At 35.9% G+C, this 22,138-nt stretch overlaps 1 protein-coding gene and 1 pseudogene across 1 annotated transcript in view; one reads left to right on the top strand and one right to left on the bottom strand.

Annotated features, from left to right (window-relative positions):
* Positions 1–22,138, top strand: part of LOC131899949 (melanoma-associated antigen B18-like) — a 561,424-nt gene that overhangs the window by 168,837 nt on the left and 370,449 nt on the right. The window lies entirely within an intron of this gene.
* LOC131899951 (large ribosomal subunit protein eL42-like) lies at positions 17,348–17,670 on the bottom strand (annotated as a pseudogene).

The following is a 22,138-nucleotide window of genomic DNA, read 5'->3' as shown; positions in this document are numbered from 1 at the left end:
ATTTGGTTTAACCCTTTCAATTCTCATGTAAAGGAAGAGTTCATACCCCAACACTACAATGCAGATATTAGATTGAAGATCATTATCTGATTTTTTTCCACGATGCAGAGTGAAAAATATGGTAGAATAATTGCTTAATATCTGTTTCAATAAAATGATGCTATATCACTTGTGCAAGGTCATGAGTTTCTAAGTACACCAAGAATGAAGGGCATTTAAGGTTCAGCTTCTGAGAATGAAAGAACTTCTCTTGTTTTGGCAATTACTGAGAGTGAAGGAAGGTTAGGGTCTGAAATCAATGAGTGGTAATAGAAAGACAAACCCTTATATATTGGCCTACAACTTAGAAAGTATTTATTTTTAATTTATTGTTTGAGAATTTTATACATAATATAATGTGTGTTGATCAAATCCACTCCATACTACTACCATTATAGTTCCTTCTATACCTATGCCTACAACTTTTCTGTCCCAACTTCATGTATTTTTTTTAAAACCAACGAGACCATTTAGTGCTCCCAGTATGTGCATGGGTATAGGACCACCTACTAGAGCACAGATAGCCACTGATATGTTAATCCCGGAAGAAAACTGACTCATCTTTAGTAGTCATGAATTGCCAATAGCTTTTCAACATGGGGTGGGACTTCTTGAGCCCTTCCCCCATCCATGCAGAGATTTTGTCTGCTATGATTTCATACAGGTCTTGTGTATACAGTCAAGCCACTTAAGCTCATGTATATAATGACCATGTCATGTCCAGAAAACACTATTATAACACTTTGTGGAACAATCCTCCAATAACTCTGGCTCTTATAATCTTTCACTCCTTCCTTCATTCCTTCCTTCCTTCCTTCCTTCCTTCCTTCCTTCCTTCCTCCCTCCCTCCCTCCCTCCCTCCCTCCTCTCTCTTTTTCCTTCTTTCTTCCTTTTTGATTTTTTGAGACAGGGTTTCTCTGTGTAGTTTTGGTGCCTGTCCTGGATCTCGATCTGTAGACCAGGCTGGCCTTGAACTCACAGCGATCCACCTGGTTCTGCCTCCTGAGTGCTGGGATTAAAGATGTGTACCACCACGCCCAGCTCACTCCTTCATAGTGATCTCTAAGCCTTGGGGTAAAGTGTGACAATCAGTGATGCATTTAGAGCTGAGAAATCAATTCTATTAATTAAGAATTCAAAGATACCTTCCTAGGATGTTGTGTAACTTTAATCATATGGTGGGTACGCTTCATTGTTTGATTTACTTTCCTCATTATAGTGAATGGCAATCATGAATCCATAGTTCAATTTGTTAGTAGATCCCATCATGTAGACATATTACAAGCTCTACATTCAATTACTGATAAAAATAGAGACTATCATAGTTTTGATCCTTATAAATAAAGACTCTAATTTGCAATTGATACCTACTAGCAAAGGAAAAATTCAGTTTTCTCCAATGGAATGTCACTGAGTATAGCAACAACATTCCAGGGCAAACACCTGTAGTTGGTCAATACAAAATAAACTAAATAATTGTGTGTGTGTGTGTGTGTGTGTGTGTGTGTACTTTTTGTTTTGTCTTGTTTGGTTTTGGCATATTTGTCTTGTTAGTCTTTCCTCTTGTTTTTAGTTTTTTTGTGTTTTGTTGTTGTTTTGAGACAGACAGACAGACAGACAGAGACAGAGAAAAAAGTTAGATGGGTAAGGATGTAGGGAGGATCTGGAGTGAGTTGAGAGAGGGAAAAGATAAAAAATGTAATTTAAAAAAGAATGCATTAAAAATAAATGAAGCTTCTATAGACTTACAAATACTTTAAAGGATGTATGTTTACATTTTCTTGAGTAGATTTCTAGCTACACTTGAATAGCATTTTTAAACCCTTTAAATATCTGTGTTTTAAAGTAGATTCCTTTATAGAAAGCACAGCACTACTGGTTGAATTTTTAATCAATTCTGACAATTTATGTCTTTTGATTGGAATAGTCAGATCATTTTTTGGAACCTGACTACAGAATTAACAAGTTTATTCTGCCTTTTTCTGCATCTATCTTTCCCATATGCTCTTTGTTCTTTATTGTCTAGTCTTCATATCTTCATTTAGATAATTTGATTATGTGTTGTTTTATTTCTTCTATGTAGATTTTATGTAGTTTCTTTCTCAGACATTGATCTAGATCATGTAGTATTAATTTTAATTTATCCATTTTCACAGTCTACTTTCCAACAATATTACACATTCTTGCAAATCACATTAAAACTGCTATGGTAGTAATCCTTATTTCTTCTATTGTCCTTTGTGCATTCTAAGGCATAAGGAAAATCAATGTACACAGCGAAATCCTGTAAACTGTGAAGTTCTGTATGATAATGAGTCAATGTAACAGAGCCATGAAGATTTTGTTTAATTTCTCATTTTGAGAAAAACAAGATAGTAAAGTACATTGACTTTTTAATTGAAAACAACTGAAAACTAATGATAAGTGAAAACGGAAACTTAAAAATATTAAAAAGGTAACAAGATTGTGAGAAAGTACAAGGCTAAGATGATGCTGCATGAAATGGGCTTAAAGTATGCTTTTGTATTGAGACCAGTACCTAATACGAGAGAGTTATTGTGAATTTGAATATGGTTTGGGTGATCTTATATCATAAACAAAATATTAGTTAGCAAATGATATAAAATGAACAGATGGCTTAATAGGTACTTCAGCGAGAGGAAATTCAAGCAGCTGCCAAATATATGAAAACCTGTTCTAGTTTATTGGTGATTAGCATAAAACAAATTAAAACCACAAAGCAATAATAGTACATAGCTACTAAAAAAAGTAAAATGCATAATGATTACAAATTTTGTCAAGGAAGACAAGCAATATGGACACATACTTTACTGGCAGTAGTATTATTTGCTTATAACTTCTTAGAGACTTTTATATTTAATAATTGAATACACCTAATTACATCACTTCACTGATAAAGATGTGCACACATCTTCCAGTACACATGTACAAAATTGTTCACAGTGTATTTTGTAGAGGCAAGACATAATATCCTCTGGAATTAATTCATATCTACACATAAGAAAATTGATATGGAGTACACAGTACAGCTAAACAGTAGCACCTTATGTAATATGGAAATGTACACTACCTTGCATGTTTAACAGAAAGCCAACAGGATTGCACAGAGTTTAATTTTGTTTCTATGAAAGAAATAGTCATTGATATGTTTGTCATGTTGCCTCATTACTTCATATAACTGAAATGGTAACATCAATATTGGACTAATGGAAAAGGCTATGGAACATTTTAACCATTTTGATGTTGAATTTTAGGGCCCTGATCAGTAACTTCTCTTCAGTCTTCTGAGAGTACTGTATGTTCAGCTCAGATGCAACTCTCCAATATTACTCATCTAAATGATAAATTTTGATAATGCAAGGGATTATTGGGAATGCATATTTTTCTCAGTCGTTATTTTCCCATATGTAGCTAGATGTCTGGTGAAATTTATCATTGTATTTTTTCTTTTATGATGTGGATTTACAAGTATTTTATTATTATTGCCCTATTTGACTGAAGGTTTAGTTGTCTCCTTTGTTATATATGGTATTAACGTATTTTATGAGTCATTTTTGTATATTCCTCTGTTGAAATATTTATTGTAAAAATTAACCCACAGGAATTATCTGTATAAGAATGTTTTTTTTCTGCTTGTCTGTTATGTATATTGCAAGTATGCTTCCCAGATTATCATTTTTTTACATTTATGTGATAATGTTTTCATAAATCATCCTAAGATTGTAGATGATCAAGCTTGACTATTTTTCCTTATGACTTTGAGTCATTATTGTTAGATTCTTCCTAGAAGCCTTCTCCCATTTATATTATATTGTACATGTTACTGCTTGAAAATGTGTTTTAAGCATTGGCAATCATTGGCTTATCGAGGATGGCTTGTTGGGGCACAAGCTGTGCCCCCCAAATTTGGAAAAACTAGAAATGTTAATAGATCCCAGAATTGGAATGTAATTTAAAGAAAAGTTCCATCAGTAAAGATTTGCAATTAATTATTGTAATTGAAAAATTATAAATATAGTCTATACAGAATAATATTTTTGAATATGCATGGTTAAATAAAAATCTTCATTACCTCAAATTTATCATTCTTCATGGTGAGAATGTTAAAACTCTTAGGTGTTTTAAAAAATGAAATATAGCTATAACAATTATTAATTTATGGCATATGAAGAAGTCTGTCACAAAGGTTAAAATATGCTCATGATACCACAAAATCATAACATAATCAATCTTGCTCATCACCAAAATAAATAATTCATAGGACACAATCCAGCATCACTCAAAAGTGATGCTTTATAGCCTTCTGGGACACCAAAACATATTCTTTTGTCGTTCATATAACCAGTTTGTGATTTCAGACAAATAGGTAAGAATAGGCCAACATAGCCCATAGAAAGAACGCAGCAGGGTTTAGAAATTGTATTAATTACACACAGCTTATTTAATTATACTTCACTTACAGGCAGTATATCCCACAAATATACAAATTCTATGTTTATGTGTACACAAAAAATCTTGTATGAATACCATTAGCATGTTTACAGGAAGGTCTGCTTAAAGTAATTCATCCAGCTAATAGGTCAGGAATAAGTCAGGTTTGTTGCTTAACTATTCCTTCCCAAGACTTGTCCTATTGTGTCTTTAGATCAGTTTTTTTTTCAGGGCTGGGGATGTGGTTTAGGATTAGAGTACTTGCCCAACATCTGAGAGAACCTTGGCTCAATAGCCAACTCTATAAAAATCAACAACCCAAATCTTTTCTTCAGTACCTTTCTTGCACACAGCATGTGATTTCAGGCTAGAAAGAGCATAATATATGTTGTTTAATATGAAATTTTATCTTTGAAGGCTTTTTCCTAGAGATGATTTTGATAGTTAATTTTTGAGTAGCCCATTTATTTTATTGTCTATGTCCAGTATTTTTCTTTTCACCTGAGAGCCTAATGTGTTCTAGGCAGTATGCTAAGTACTTTCCAAAGTCATCCCAGTATCAAATTGCATATTCAACACTTGCAACCTTTAAGTTAGTGAGTTATCAAAGTCTTTAGAGAAGTAAAATAGGTGGCGATAACTTTTACTTGATATTATACAGAAAAGTGATTTTTCTTTTGAGCACATCTACTGCAATTAATAATTCTGAAATTTGAAACGTAAGAAAAATATTATTATTTTGCATTATCTAACACTTTTAAGCAACAAAAGTCAAATGTTCTTGTATAAATTACCTTTTGCTGTGTAACAAACCATCCCAAAATTAAGTGACCTAAGACTCAAAATTCTGTAGCTTGGCAATTAGGACAAGGATCAGCTGGGAAATTAGTTTTTTGAGATATGTGTGGGTTTTGTGTTTCTTAGCTTGGCATTATATCTCTGTTAAGATGCAGGTTAACATGATGGCTCTACCTCTAGAATTTATGGGTTGTCAGTCACAATGATGGGGACAACTAGGCTTTATACATGGCCTCTTGCAGAGTAGTAGTAGCATGTCACATGGCAGAAGTTTCTAAGCAAAGGAAAGGAATCTCAGATCCTGAAAGAGAGTTTTAAATCTCACAAGCACCAAAGCAAGTTGTAGAGCACAGTCTTGAATGAGTGAGGGAGAGGACTTCCCAAAGAAAAGGGCTCGGGCTGGGAGGGGTACACTTGGGAGGTGGTATGGAAACCTAGTGCAGTGGAAACCTCCTGGAATCTATGAGGGTGATCCTAGTGAGGACTCCTAATTTTGGAGGATACAGAGTCTCAACTGGCCATCTTTCATAACCAGGCAAGACTTCCAGTGGTGGGGACTGGTTTGAGTTGTTGGTCGAAGCTGGTCCCATGGAGATTTCTAAACAACCCAGACTGATGCTATGACAAATGATCTCTCTGAAAACTCAGAGTGGGGCCCCATTGCAGTCAATGCTAGAGAAGTCAAGCTAGTGCAGGCATGGAGTCTTCATCCCTACCTTCTAATCTCTTGGGCATGAGAAAATACTCTGAAGGCTACAGAAAGAGAAACATGGACACCTGCAAATTTTTCTGGGGCAATGGTGACACAGAACTTTTGGGAGTGAGCAGCCAATGTTTGATTTGACTTGAGGCCCATAGCACAAAAGGAATCTTATAACCTATACTATCTGGATGGCCAGCAACTGGAGACTGGATAGTACAGAGACCTAGGTCTGAGCCTTATCCAATCATCATCAGAGAGGTTTCTTTGGCAGCAGATGGGAGTGGGTAAAGATACCCACAGCCAGACATTATACAGAGAGAGATTATAAATTGGATGTCTTCATCAGGTCCCTCCTCTAGGAGATCAGGGAACCCCATAGAAGAGGAGGAGGAAAGACTTTGTTGGAGTCAGAGAGGAAGAAAGACTCCAGAACATGTCCCACTGAATCAACTAAGCAGGGCTCACAGGGGCTCACAGAGACTGAAGCAACAAGCATAGGGCCTACATGAATCTGCACCAGGTCCTCTGTGTATATGCTATGGCTGTTAGCTTGGTGTTCTTATAGGACTCCTAACAGTGGGAGCTGGTGTGTCTCTGACTCCTCTGCCTGTTCTTGGGAGTCTTTTCCTCCTATTGGATTGCCTTGTCCAGAATCAATATCAGGGTTTCTGCCTTATCTTATTGTATCTTGTTTTGTCCTGTTTAGCTGTCATCTCTTGAAGGCCTGCTCTTTTCTGAAGAGTAAATGGAGGGGGAGTAGAAGTGGGGGAAAGGGGAAGTGGGGTAGAGCTAGGAGGAGTGGAGGAAGGGGAAACTGTGGTTGGGAGGTATTTTATGAGAGAAGAATCTATTTAATAAGAGAAAGAAGAAAAGAAAAGAAAAATCACCCAACCAACATACTTAGATTCAAAATATTTAGAGTGTAAAGGAGAAAAAGCTATTTTGGAATGGGCAGCAAAAATTACCAGGGACTTTAAGGAGATGCAGCTCTCTTGAGAGACAATTCACTTATCAGGAAGCAATCCTCACCTGGACCCAAACCTTCCTGGGACAGAGATCATAGATGGAGCGAATCCAGTTGCATCCAACTCTGGGCTCGCATCTCATCTCTTAAGAAGTTTTTATGCAACTGAGTTAAATCATTATTGAAAATCGAAGTGTTTTGAATTAAAGGGATCTCCTTACCTAAATGTAAAACTCCCAAAATGTTAGAAATCCATTTAATAAATAATGTCCCATTAAACAATGAAGAAAAAGAAAAGGAGAAAAGTACATGCAAGCAAATTATGGACCATCACTGCTATAGTCTGCCTCAAGAAATATACTTTGTTTTAATAACATTTCATTTTCCAAATTTTCCCCAAGTCCTCCAATTAACAGCTTGCCTATCTCATCCAATTACCTCACAGCTCAATGTCTCTCCTCTCTCCTTTCCCCCTCTCAACGCGCGCGCACGCACACACACACACACACACACACACACACACACACACACACACAATTTGTCTTCTGTCAATATTCTTGATGGAGAACATTAGGCCAGTAGCATGGTTCAGAATGAAGACAAGATTTTCATTTTTGTCTCACTCTAGGTCTCTGAAACATCCATAGGTAGGTTTTGGAGACTATACAAGTAGATTGCTATCAAAAATAAAAACCCTTAAATTAGCTTTTGAAAGCAAACAAAACTGACTATGGACTAGACATCACCAGAGAAGTGCTGAACACAGCAGCTAGAGCAGTGAAAGACTGTTGGAAAAGAGCAGCATACCAAATTGCCTTGCCAACCTTGCTGCAGTCGCTGTTCAACAGGGTTCCCAGGCTGTGTTCAAGTCTTAGTTTCTATTTGTGCTCTGCTTCAGTGTTAACTTCCAATTTAGGCTTTTTAAATGGAAACTCAATCTTAAAATCAGCTTGGATGCCAGAAAAGCACTTTTTGAAAAGGCAAGAAAAAGAAGGCATTATGTTTACATAAAAAGTGGGCAGATTGAGAAACTGTAATAAGAATTTCAAGAGTGACTTTTATTCTAGGGTGTCCTTTTTCTGCTACTTCAATATAGTCTGTACCTCTAGATAACTTACAAGATTTGATTAAAAAGTTTTACTGGTCAATTAAAATACATATTTAGAAAAATGCATAACCCTTTTATGTTTTCAAAAGACACTTAATAAACAAAACATGAAAACCATGAGCTAAAATAATATATGGAACTATTAATATTCAAGTTATAGTCTTTTATAATTCACAACTAAATGATATTTTTCTTGATTTATTCAAGAAAGTTCTACACCTCAACAAAGTGTGAGCCCTTAGGTAATAAAGTGGCATTGCCGAAATTTGAACATGTAATTCCATCTCTGACTTTAAAACCCATATTCTTTTCACTGCCTTTTCCTACTTTCCCTTAAAAATCAAAATAGGTAGCCAGGCATGGTGGTGTGTACCTTTAATCCCAGCACTCAGGAGGCAGGGGTGCGGGGCATTTACCCACCAACCCCACAGTTCTCCAAAGTATTCTTGAGTGCAAGCAGCAGGAAATATTAGATAGAAGGATTTAGATTGTGGAGATAAAAAGATAGAAAATAAAGGATAGCCTCAAGAGGGCCTGGAACCTTTTCCGATGGGCCTTGACTGTCTCTGCCCCAGGTTATTTATAGAAACGCCAAGGGGTGGAGCAAAAGACCTCCCTCCCCAGCACAGCCAAGTGCAGACCATCTCAGACACCTGCATTCAGGCCTGTGGTCCAATCATCTTCTCTATGCAGACCTGCTGAGTAAAGCCACTAGGAACCTAAAAGTGGGCTCCCACACAGGAGCAGGCAGATCTCTGAGTTCAAGGCCAGCCTGAACTACAGAATGAGTTCCAGGACATCCAGGGTTACACAGAGAAACCCTGTCTCGAAAAACGAAAACAGACAAAAATCAACATAGTTATCCTATTTCTTAAAATGTGTATAAATACTTTCCTTCATGTAGGTCTGGGTACCATGTGTATGTATGGTGCCCATGGAGGCCAGAAGAGGGCATCAGATCTCCTGCAACAAGAGTTACAGACAACTATAAGGCATTCTATGGGTTGGAGTTAAACCCAGTGCCTATAGGAGAGCAGTCAGTGCTCTTAACTGCTGAGGCATCTCTCAACACTGCCCCCCCACCTCCATGCCTTAAACTCTGCTTTATTGTATCTTTTTAAAGATTTATTTCATGTGTATGAGTGTTTTGTCTACATGTATATCTGTACACTGTAGTGGGTAGCTGTTCCAGCCTTGACCTTGAAACACTGCCCCCTAGTGTGACAGCAAGTAATGGCCACACCTGCCTATGACCTGCCCCTGGGGTGTGGCTGAGAGGAGACCCCTTAAGACCCAAGGTGTGTACATGCTTGGGTCTCTCACTCTCTCTTGATCCCTCATGGTCCTGGAGGCTGGACTGTACCTCATCTCTCCTTGATCCTGTAACAGACCCCTTATTGGCTGTAAGTTACCCCAGAAATAAACCTCTCTTGATTACCAGATAAACTTCGTGGAATTGCCTCGTTAATTATAGTGATAGTACACCATGAGTATGCCATCGCATGGAGGCCAGAAGAGGGTGTGAGATCTCTTGGAACTTGAATTAGTGATGGCTGTTAACAACCATGTGGGTACTGGAAATCAAACTCAGGCCCACTTGGATGAGCAGCCAATACTGTTAACTACTGAGTGATATCTCCATCCCTTGCATCCTTTCTTTTATAGACAGAAAATATATAGCAGGTATTCATTAAGTTGAATTAAATGTTTACATTTATAGCATTTATGCTCAGGCCTAATTCGATTATTTTGCTACTTTCTACTAAGACTATTCATGATTATAATTTTGGACTTAAAAAAAATCCAGTGATGCCTCTCATGAACAGTAACAAAAACATAGTTTTTATTTTGAAATTTCATATCCATTGTGGATGTATCATTTTGGGAATATTATACCAATTGCTTATCCCATACCAAATGGTCAGTGCTGAAAACATACACACACAAGTAACATTATGTAGACTTAGTAGATTGTATTTATTCATTTAGGAATAACAATTTATATATAAATTGTATTTATATAATAATTTTTTAAAGATGCCATATTTGGAAGAGAGCAAGAGAGTACAACAGGGGGCTTCTAGGGAAGAAAGATAAGGGAGAAATGATGTAATCATATTATAATCTCAAAAATTTTAAAACTGAGAATAAAAAGCACAAAAATAAGAAAAAATGAGATGAAGGTGAAATGACCAAGAGATACAATCCAAGTATTTTCGTTGTTTCTCCTGACTGTTTAAGAAAACCTCTCAAGCACAATTATTCCCACAGTTTATATTTAACTCTTTTAGGACTGGCACAGTTTGAGAATGCATAGTTGGTGAACTTACATACTTTAGTAGTCCATGGTGCTATTTAAACAATGTTATTATACTAAACTGTTGGCCTTACATGAAACAACTTGTTGTTGCTCTCTCTCTTTCTCTTTCAATACTTGTATGTTTGTGAACTGTTATGAAGTAGCCTCTAACATCTGTTGTAATGTGAAAACAAAAGGAAAATAAGAATGGATAGAGGAAAAATAAGAAAAAAATTAAACAAGTGTGTAACTGGAGTATTCCTGTGTCCACCTGGCTCCTGTAGCCACTCAGACCCAATTAAACACACAGAGACTTATATTGTTTACAAACTGTATGGCCGTGGAAGGCTTCTTGTTATCTGTTCTTATATCTTAAATTAACTCATTTCTATTAATCTATAAGTTGCCACGTGTCTCATGGCTTACTGGTATCTTAACATCTGCTTCTCATTGTGGCAGCTGGAAGCGTTTCTCTGCCTCAGCCTTCCACTTCCCAGAATTCTCCTCTCTCTTTATCCCAGCTATAATTCCTGCCTGGCTACTGGCCAATCAGCATTTTATTTATCAATCAATTATAGCAATATATATTCACAGTATACAGGACATCCATCCCACAGCACAAGTGTCTGCCTATTCATCTAAAAGCTTACCTAGAAAAGATTCAGAAACTATAATTATATACAGTGGAGAATAACGGGGACATGTGGCAAAATTCAGGAACAGATACTATATTAAGTACAAATATTTAGTAAAATTGTTTTCCATTTAATTGGACTGTAGTCACGTAATGATATGTTCTTGGTCTTAAGAATAAACACTGAAGGCATTTACCTGAACAATGACCTGCTAACTGTTATGCATTCTCCAAATATTTAGGAAAACAGTGTTAGTAATTGATGCATCTCACTAAGTACTATACTGAAGGATTTTTCTTTTTAATTTAAAATAGACAAAAGACACTTGAATTTACAGTGTGTTTTCTGAATTTGAAAAGGGAGAAACAGAAACTACAGCAACTTGCTGTTAGATCAAGTCCACCATCTTTCTATACTTACTAGTACATTTTGACATAATTTTAACCTGTAGACCTTGAAGTGTAGTACATTATTTTTAAGCCTGTATTTACCCTGGCAGAATTGTATACAATATTTAAAAATAATGCACTAGATGCTGAATATAATGAATCTCTTGCCAGATGCTTAATCTCCTGTGAAATCCAGCTGCTGTGGAAATAATTTGATAAAATGGTTTCATTGTTAAAGTATTTGAATGTGTGGACTGAATTATAGCTGTCCCAGTCTTTAGCTCAGAGGTGGCCTACAAAGCAAAACTAGCATCCAGGAGTTGGCAATTTTGATTTCTTTGGATTTGTTATTTTAGAAAGTACCTGACAATGGCATCTGTTATTAAATATGAACAGTTTTATATATATATATATATAGTCTTTAAGAGTATTTCATATCTTTAAATTCTTTAATGCTTTTATTAAAATAAATAAAACTATAAGACATATTATATGCTTTCCACCAGCACATTAATTGGCAATCAGATAAAATCAAGAATTTCTAAACATGGAAATTGGGCATTTAGAAATACTCTATTTTTTTGTTGGGCTCTTAGGGCTCAGATGAGGGCAGGGGACACACTGTCAATCAACCATGAGGTTGTTTTCAGGAATAAAGTAAGATGCCCTTTGTGTACTTAATAATAAAGTAAGCTAAAAGCTGAAAACAAGAAAACATGCACAAATGAAGCCCACACACACACACACACACACACACACACACACACACACACACACACACATATATATATATATATATATATATATATATATATATATATATATATCGAATTATTTATTTTGCAGATAGGGGCAAAAGTTAAGACCCCCAAACTGAGAAAGGTATGTTTTGTACAGTCTAGGAAAAAGCAGAATGTATGAAAATCATGAAGTTATTTATATTATTAAAGAATATGAGGCCATGGGGATCTATAGTTGGAGAAACTGCCTTTGGAGTCAGAAATGGTTCCTCAAATGGCTCTTTGCAGCTCATGAGATGTCAGTATACAGTTGACAGCATTTTTTATTTTAGTCTTGGAGCAGGAGGTCCTTCCATGATGTACAGAGAACACTCATGAGATTGAGAGGACAACAACATTCCTTTTTGGCTTATTTTTTTAAAAATCTGATTTTACATGTTTACAAAGGCTTATGTCTGAAAAAAAATCTCTGCCCAACTTCGAGTCTAACAGAAGGGGCCTTTAACAATTTAACCAAATTTTACCTTTAACATTCAAACTGTCTCAGTTTTGCATATTCAGTATAATTTAAAATAAATATTATCCAAAGTTTTAATTAACTAGCTCAAATTATTTCCCCACTCATACATCCACTAGAATTCTTCCAATATAGTATATTGTTTCTACTACTAGCTTCAGGAAGCATACTATTTTGGAGATACTGATCCAACCCATTTTCTATCTCCATAACCTTTAATTCTCAGTCTTCATATAAAATATAGGCCAGGAACTATCTTACAATGTAAACTTAAATAAATAAAAGACAAATAAATTTCAAAATTCATTTTCTCAGTTGCACTAGTGATATCTCACAGACTCAGTAGCCTATATGAGCCTAGTGGTAAGTACATTGGTCAGTAAACACAGAACACTTCAGTGGTTGTGAAAAATTCTCTTAGATATCATTAACAAAGAATTTGCTGATTTGTGGTATAATTGATTTCTACATTGTTTAGAGCACTGGCTATGTATGTTATGATCGACTCTTCAATCTCCTTCACTGATTATTGGATTTCTTTACAAAGAATTTCCAGTAACTATGTATAAATCTAACATTCTTGTAGGAACCAAATATCTTTGGGGGTTCAAAGTTCCAGAAGAACTATTCCTGTTATTAAGTAGAAGAAAAGACAAGAAATGAGATGACATGCCTATTTACTGACAATATTCACTGTTCCTTCAGTTACAAAATATTGTGGCCCCACGGTTTTTGCAGAACTACAAACTGACACTATTTTTTGTTAGACTCTACATGTGTCTCCTTAGCACTTTGGAGAGAGTGAACAGCACAAATCATTCTTCTTGACTTAAATAGTTTCATTCCATTGTCTCTTTGTAACCACCAGACAATAGAGTTTGATTTCCAGTAGAAAGCTTGTATTTGAGTCATGTACTATAAACAGTTTCAGTTCAGGCATCTCATAATCAATGCTATCCAAAGAAGGCTGATCCTGCCAATAGCCATCCTCCAGGAGGATCAGAGTAAATGAAACTTGATGTGCTAGTTCTTTAGAGAGTCAGAAAGTCAAGCTTGTGTATTTCTTGCTTGCAGAAAATACAAAATTGTCCAACAAATGGCAGACTTTTCTGGATGATCAGCCAGACCACGTTCCTTCCTCACTTCATTCCTTCTGGAAATACATTTTTACAACTTAATACAGAAATGATACATTATTAACTAATGATGTTAGCATAATGCCATCAGCTATCAGTTTTTTAAAGTACCTTAGTAGTTTAAGCAATACCTCTCAATGTAGAATAGAAGTGTTCTAGTTTGTGTGTTAAATGATTCAAGCAAAAGTAAGTATAGCAGTTCATTTGTCTCTACTGTTTCCTGTATGTTTTATAGCATTCATTTTTAACTTTAACTTTCTGCTCCTTAACTTCTTAATAGTGAAGACTTCTCATAGAATTTCATAATTTGATATGATATCTGAACTACAATTTAAATGAAGATTACCTTTCTGATGGATACCTTGGGGTCTTAAATTTCTTTAATGTCTCATAAGCTTTTAATAGATTCTTCTTCCCTCCTGCTTTTCCTTCAAACTCTGTCTTCTTCTCTTTCAGCTGCTCATCATTTTTTTTCAAGCTTGTGCTTATATTCTTGGCTTTTTCTTTTTATTTCTTTCATCTTTAATTTTTTCTTTATTTTTTAAATTTCAAAAATGTATATGATGAGATATCATAAAGTTCCCCCATCTCCTCCTGCAACTCCTCAGGTTTCACTATGTAGCCCAGCCTTATCCTTAATTAATTCCCTCAAGTGCTAGGGTGGAATATTGATTTTATTTTACTAAGTCAAATATGTAAAAACCTTTATTGTTTTCATGTGTGGATATTAAAATGAGACTGAGTAAAATATGGCATGGAAGTCCAGAGAGACCTATTGTGGTGATATTTTATTTGTACTCTAATAAATAAAACTTACTTAAAGATCAGAGGAAAAAGCCAGCCACTATATTAAACATAGAAGTCAGGCAATGATAGTACATGCCTTTAAACCTAGCATTAGGGAGGCAGAGATTCATCCGGATTTCTGCGAGTTCAAGGCCACACTGGGGACAGAACTAGGTGTGGTGTCACATACCTTTAATTCCCAGCACTAGTTAACCATAGAGGTCTGGAGGTCTGTACAGACAGACAGGAAGTGATAGAGCTAGGAAGAAAGAGGAAGTGATGTAGCTGGGTGGAGAGAGAAAATGAGATGGCAGGGCACAGAAAGGTTATGGGTACAGGAAGTAACTCTCTTTGGAGGCTGAGGAGTTGGTGAGGTGAGGTTGGCTGTGGCTTGTCCTATTCCTCTGATCTTTCAGTTTTTACCCCATTATCTGGCTCCAGGGTTCTTATTAATAAGACTGTTTAGCAATTTGTCTTACAACCTAACATGACTCTACCCAAAATTCTTCTGATTTGATGGTCTTTACCTACTATAACTCTTTGAGCAAACCCATTAAAATTTTCAACCTTAGTATCTTTCTTAGCAAAAGAGGAAATAACAACTTCAAGGATTTGAACTAAGATGAAATGAGATATTGCCTATAAAGTTCTAAGGGTTACAGGCATGTAGTAAGTAGTTAATAACATTGACAATTATTAACATGATGGGAATGCAAATTTCAGGTGCTATTGAGTTCCTTCAGAAATATGGAAACATCACCTAGTGTGTCAAAGTACCTGACCCAAATTAATCATACACCATTGAATTCTAGTTCTTGTGCTGCTTGTTTCTACTCAATTGATTTTAGAGCACATTAGCTCATCATAGAGTAGTTATGGGAAGACTATATAGGTAAAAACACATATGCATGTGTGCATGGGGACACATACACACACATGCAGAGGAACATACTGATTTAATTAAAAAGCTGTTTGTGACAGACAATCCCCAAGTTGACTGATTATGTGTCTTTAAATTCATTGATAATAGGTTATAGATTCTGGGAAATAAAAATAAATGAAAAACTACATATATTTAGTGGATATTATTATTGCCATAAAATTTGAGTCCTGAATAAATTTAATGATTGAAATTGGTCAGATATCTATCGGGGCAATTCCAAGGTAATCTCAGTATCTTCAAGAATTCCATAGTTAATGTACTAATATTTATAACAGTTTTTAGTGTTACAAAGATTTCTGTTTCTATGCCCTATCTTCTTTTTTGTCCAAAGAAACTCTAACATAAAATCTTCAAACTTCTATGCCAAGAGTAGTACTTAGTTTGTTGCTACACAGGTAATTTCTTAGTTGCATGTTCTGCATTGGGCAGTGATTCCTGACTAGGAATGGTTTTGCCCCCATACATAGGGAACAGATGGCAAGGTCTGGCAACAATTTTATTTCTCATGTCTGAAGTCATGGGGAAAAGGATATTGGTATCTAGCAAATAGAATTCAAGCATTCTGCTAATTATCCTATAATGCTCAAGATACCTTCCCCATCAACACTAATTATTTGTCCCCCAGTGCTATTGAGATGTAGTGGAGAAACCCTGACATTTCATTTATTTCAAAACCTGGTGGTCCAGAGCAGAAATTTAAGTGGCATCCTTTATTTCTTTCTGGCTCCATTTTATATAAAATATGTATAAGTCAATCCATCAAAAGTAATTTGTTTCTGTCTAAAACTTCTCTTCTATCACTACTTCAAAACAAAATGGATTTTGCTTCAATTTTTTAGGTATCGCTAACAATAAATTTATTTTCTTTTTTAAAAATTTTCTTCTTATTTATTCTTTGTGTCTTTCACATCATGCATCTTGATGCCAATCATTTTCCATCCCTTCATATCTGCCCTCTGCCCTTGCAACCTCCTCCACAAATAACGTAAAACAAAATAAAATTTAAGAGAAAAATAAAAGAAAAATAGGAAGAAATCTCATCACGGAAGCTGTAATGTGACATAGTTGGTCATGCAGTAAACATTTTTATCCATATATCTTTACGTACAAGTGTTCATTGCTATGAGTCATTGTAACATGAATCTTAAAAGGTCTTATAATAAAAAACCCAATACCAGATATTAGGGTAAAAGCTGAAAGATCAGAGAAGCAGAACAGCCAGCCACTAGCTTACCTCTATGAAATCCTCAGCCTCAAGAGAGTTCCTGTTTCCTTGTGCCATATATACCTTTCTGTGTCATGCCATATTATTTCCTGGGATTAAAGACTTATGTTACCACTTCCTGGTTCTGTTTCTCTCATGTAGCCCAGTGTGGCTTTGAACTCACAGAGAGAACTCTGCCTCCCGGAGTCATAGGATTAAAGGTGTGTGCCACCGCTGCCTGACCTCTATGTTTAATTTAGTGGCTGGCTCTGTCCTCTGATCCCCAGGTAAGCTTTATTGGTGTACACAATGTATCATCACATTTCCCCTTTTTTTGTCTAACATACTAAAGATTATAACTAATATAAGAAGAACGATATGCAACAAGTACAACAAGTATATACAATATATACAGGCAATAAATACATCACCAAGTCATTGGTCTGGTTTGAGGCCTCTGGCTTCTGCTACACTATGGATTCTGGGCCCTCACTGGAACTCCTCTTGGTTATCCTGCTATTTCCCTGTGTCATGGAGATGTTGCAGCTTTGGGTCTGCAAGACTGGGCACTTCACATGCTCCAGGAGATGATTTTTCTATTGCTCCAATATTTTCCTCTCAGAAAGCACAGGTCTTAGAACTGGATCACTTGGCCCTTTCTCTTCTTGTCTCCTCCCAGTTCAAAATGCTTGCATCTCTTAATGGCCAGCATCCTCCTGGAGCTGCAGTTGGGCTCAAAACACTCAAGCCTGAGCACAATCTTCTTTCTGGTTTTGGCATTTCAGAAAACTGGCTTTGTTTGCCCAACTGTAACCACTCTGCTTCCGATCATAGCATCACTTTCCTTGGGCGTATAGGGAATCATTCATTGCCCTTGTTATACTGGGTCACTTTGTTAAGCTGATGCTTGCCACATTTCTTACAGAAAGTCCTTTGGGTTTTAGGTACATTGACCATCTTTGCAGTAGAGGTGTCTACTTGATAAACATGAGAGACCCAGCATCCAAGATCACTGCCTCAACCGCACACCTCCTTCAAATTTTTATAATTTCTTCAGAAATAGTTCATATGTTTATGTTTTCAGAATTTTCTAAAATGCAAGATTTGACATATACCATTTATAATGCTCTAAGAATTAAACAAAAACAAAAAATAGATTAGAAATCCTTTAAATATTAGAATTACTACTCTACCTCTCCAGGATCACATCTTGTTAAAACCCGATTTGCACTACCAGCTCTTGGTGTGTGGAAAGACCTGCCATATTTGAATCTCTCCCTCTGCCACATCTTTTGATTTCTCAAACCTCTGTGCTTTTGTCATCCTGGGTGGTTTGATTAAAATGTTTTTCAAGCAAATTCCACACCATCTCAGCAACTCCTCATTAATGCATTAGTTATTTTTCTGTTGCAGTAATAAAATACCATGACCAAAGCTACCTAAAAAAGAAATGAATCTTTTGGATTATGGTTCCAAAGGGATAGTCATTATGGTGAGGAAGGTATGGCAACAGAAGTAAAAAGTGAAAAGTTATATTTTGTCCAAACATAGGAGAGAAAGGGGTAGGGAAGAATAACATGAAGTCGAGTGAGTCTATAAACCCTCAAAGGCTAACCCCAGTGACATACGTCTTCTAGTGAGGCTGTACCTCCTAAATGTTCTGTAACCTCCCCAAACAGCATCAGCAACTGTGGACCAAATGTTCAAATACATGAGCCTATGGAAGACATTTCTCATTTAAACCACTAGAAGAAGTGCTATGATTTTTGTGTGTGTCCAAGAAGTTTATGCACTAGAACCTTAGTCTTTGGTGTAACAGTTGTAGGAGGTTAGGGGCTAGTAGGAATTACTGGGAACATGGGGATTAGAGCTGTGATGAATAGTTAACTACATTGGTAAATCAGACGTTTCTACTTTCTTGGGACTGGCTTAGTTTCCAGGAGAGTCCATTGTTATAAATCAAGGTGGCATTTTCCCATATTTTAATTCCATTGTGTGTGTCTGCTTGCCTCCATTTTTTTCTGCCATGAGTTGTTGTAGCAGCATAAGGCCCTCACCAAATGGCCCTTCTTCATGGACTTCCCACCTATTAGAACCCTGAATCAAATGAGTGTCTCTTCCTTATAAATTACAAGGCTCAGATACTCTATTACAGCATCAGAAAATGTACTAAGCCATGAAAGCTCTTTCTGACTCTTGGTTTTTGAATTAAGCTACCTTCCCTTGTAATATCCTCTATAATACTATTATATATATAATATATATGATATACAAAACATAATATATATATATGTATATATATTTATATATACACAAGAACTTTTTGTTATTGAAAGACCAGAGTTGAACTAAGTTTTACAGACTATTGCCTTATGACAAATATAATAAGCCCCAACTAAACAATTAAATACCCGGATTAACAATATAGAGATTATGTAGTATGAGACATCTTTTTTGCAGAAGTGGGAACCAGAAGAGAATGCACAGGGAACTGTGGCTACTCATCTAAAGAACCTGTTGTCATCCAGGGGTAAATGAACCAAGACAGTTTGAGGTGGCGGGGCACAGAGACAGGCTTAGAGAGATGAATGAATGAAGAATGAGGCAGCTTCCAGATATAGCTGACAGTTCCCTTGCTGGTATTAACTTGGCTGAAGCCAACTGCAAATAATACAGCAGGAGAGCATGTCAATGGAGCTCATATAAATTAGGATCCCTCAATAGAATGTAAATCTGAATGGAACAAACAAAAAGCACCCACCACAGAAACGGGATAGCATAAAACATGTTCTTGAACTCTAACAGATCTTAGTTTCAAATGCAAGTGTTCCTAGTCTCTAGTTGTGTGGTCTTTGACAAACTTGTTCAGTATCTGTGTTTTGTTTGGAGTAATAGCAGAAAATCCTTTGCATGACAATCATTAGGTTGGAAGAAGATAGTGTATAGATATGACTTAGGCATTGCTAGCTTGTAGTTGGGCTAAAAAGATCAAGATCAGAATTTCAGTGTTATTTTTAAAAGGTTAAATTTACTCTGTAATTTCTTAACAAAATAAAATTGTGCTTTTCATCCTTGCCAATCATCTCACAACTGGTAGGACTATAGCAGAACTAGTTACATTAATGGAAAGTTTCCCAGCTCATCCTGAGTCAGTATTATTCTCATGAGCTTTTGTATATATGTACATACAAAATGAGGAGGCTCAAAACTGCCTGCATCTGTAATTTCAGTATCTGTTTATTTTACAGTGAAGTGAAATTTGCTTGAGAAGTATTTATATATTCCTCATATAGACTATATCTGCGTTCAGATGTAGTCCGGTTTAAATAGCAAGAATTAATCCATTGAAGAGAGACACAATTAGGCTGAAACATCTGTTTGATATTCTGTGCAACTAACTCTATCTTTTCTCCATACAAAAAGAACACAATCTTACTTATAATAAACATCTTTTGTAACAGCAATCATGCAGCTGCAGGAAACATGGCTTATCATTAGATAATCACATCCTTGGGGGATTGGATGCACCCAACTGTGTCTCAGGCTTTCTATGTTTGAAATTTAATTTTCTTATCAATGTCAGAAATGTTGCTTTCCACATATTGCTTAATTAATAACTGAACCATAATTCCATCCTCATAAACTATATTTAAATCTATATACTATATGTATGTATGTACAATACAAGTATGACTAAATATAGATAATGCAGAATTTTGCATATCAGATAAGTGTATTTACATTTTATGCCCTAGTATTAAGTTGCTCTAGTGGGTATATTTCTTCCATCCATGAAAACATCAACTCATAAAACTGGTTTAATTGAAAAGACCTAGAACAGTTGTTAAAGTCTTGCTCATCCCTGCCCTGATAACATATCATCAGTTCAAATTTAAGAAAATCAAGGTAATGGTAAAAATAAAGGTGAATAAGAAATGAAAGCTGATGACTTTAAAAACTGAACCTGAATCCTAATCGTCACTTGTAATCAACCAGATATATTTTGGTAACTGAGAGAAGATTGGCCATTTCTGGCATTATAGTAAGAGGTATGTACATTTGCATTCTTTTTCTTTTAGTGTTTAAAATAAAAATTGTCCCTCATTGCAAATCCTCCATCTTCTGCAATGATATAGCTAAATTGCTGGTAGCATAAAGATCTGTGATGGCTCATATCACTTGGAATGTAATTCAGGTTTGAACAGGCTAGCCTTTGAGCAATTGCCTCTGGAAGGAATCCCTTCCTCTAGAAGGCAGCATTGAGAGAACTAGGGGACTGAGAAATGGATTTCTAAGGCTGCTTCAGTTTAGCAATCCTTTCAATTAGTATAAAACCAAGTGAAATATTGCAGCAATTACTCAACTAGTCAGGATACCTCTTGAATTTCTTTAACAACTATTGAACAAATACATTGATCCCCAGAGGAGGATGAAAGCCACATGGAGCAGAGCCACTCCCAGTTGATGCTGCCTGAAATCAATTTTGTTTCTGGCTTGTGGTCCACTCATGAGTAAGCAAAGCCCAGTTCAGATCAAATAATCGGACAGCCACTAAATACATGTTTGTTTTTGTATGCCATTGTGATTTTATAACTTTTGTTTTGCAGTGTGATGATCATCATTAACTAGTCATTTGCCCTGTTTTCTTCTTATCTCCCCTACTGACATTAGTAAACCTCTGCTGTGTAGGGATGGTGGTTGCCACTCACTTACTTGATCACCTACCATGTGGCATGTGTTTTTCATGATTTTGAACTTATATATATTAAAGATAGTTATACAGGTAAGATATAGGTAAGTAAAACCAAGTCCAAGAACGTGAAGTTCATGTAATTACTTCCTTAGCTTTCCTGTCTTGAATTCTTAGGCATAGCCAACATTTAATTAAAATGGGGGGGGGCTTAACTTCCCCCTAGTTAATAACAATCCTATTTTTCTGGTTTCTCTGAAACAAAACATAAGACTTGTATTGGCTTTTCTATCATTCCTTGAATTCTGTTCATCAATAAATTCTATTGAAAATAGAGTCAACATACTTACAGAATCAGACTACTTCTCACCACATTCACAGCTAATATTCTAGTATGACCATCACGTCTTGACTGGATTCTTTGTGACAGTCATTTACCTGAATACTCTACCTTACTTTTCTTCTTTTTATTCCTGATTCTTAACATAAAATCTAGAGTAATCATCTAAAAATGTTAGATAATGTCATTCTATTGCTAGTGATATTTTCAGAATAAAAGACAGAGTCACTGAAATAACATCTAATCCTTATCAATAAACTTCATGAGGGCAGAGGCTGTTATGTTTTATTTATTGATGTTTCTCTGGAAGCCTGCAGTAGTACCTGCACTATATAGGGTGCTTGCCTAATATTCGATGATTGAATTAATAAAAATGAACTTGAGTAAAAGTCATT

The sequence above is a fragment of the Peromyscus eremicus genome, chromosome X, assembly GCF_949786415.1.
Source record: "Peromyscus eremicus chromosome X, PerEre_H2_v1, whole genome shotgun sequence".
Taxonomy (NCBI): domain Eukaryota; kingdom Metazoa; phylum Chordata; class Mammalia; order Rodentia; family Cricetidae; genus Peromyscus; species Peromyscus eremicus.
Note: the sequence above shows the minus strand (reverse complement) of the source record. Positions and strands in the feature narration are given on the sequence as shown.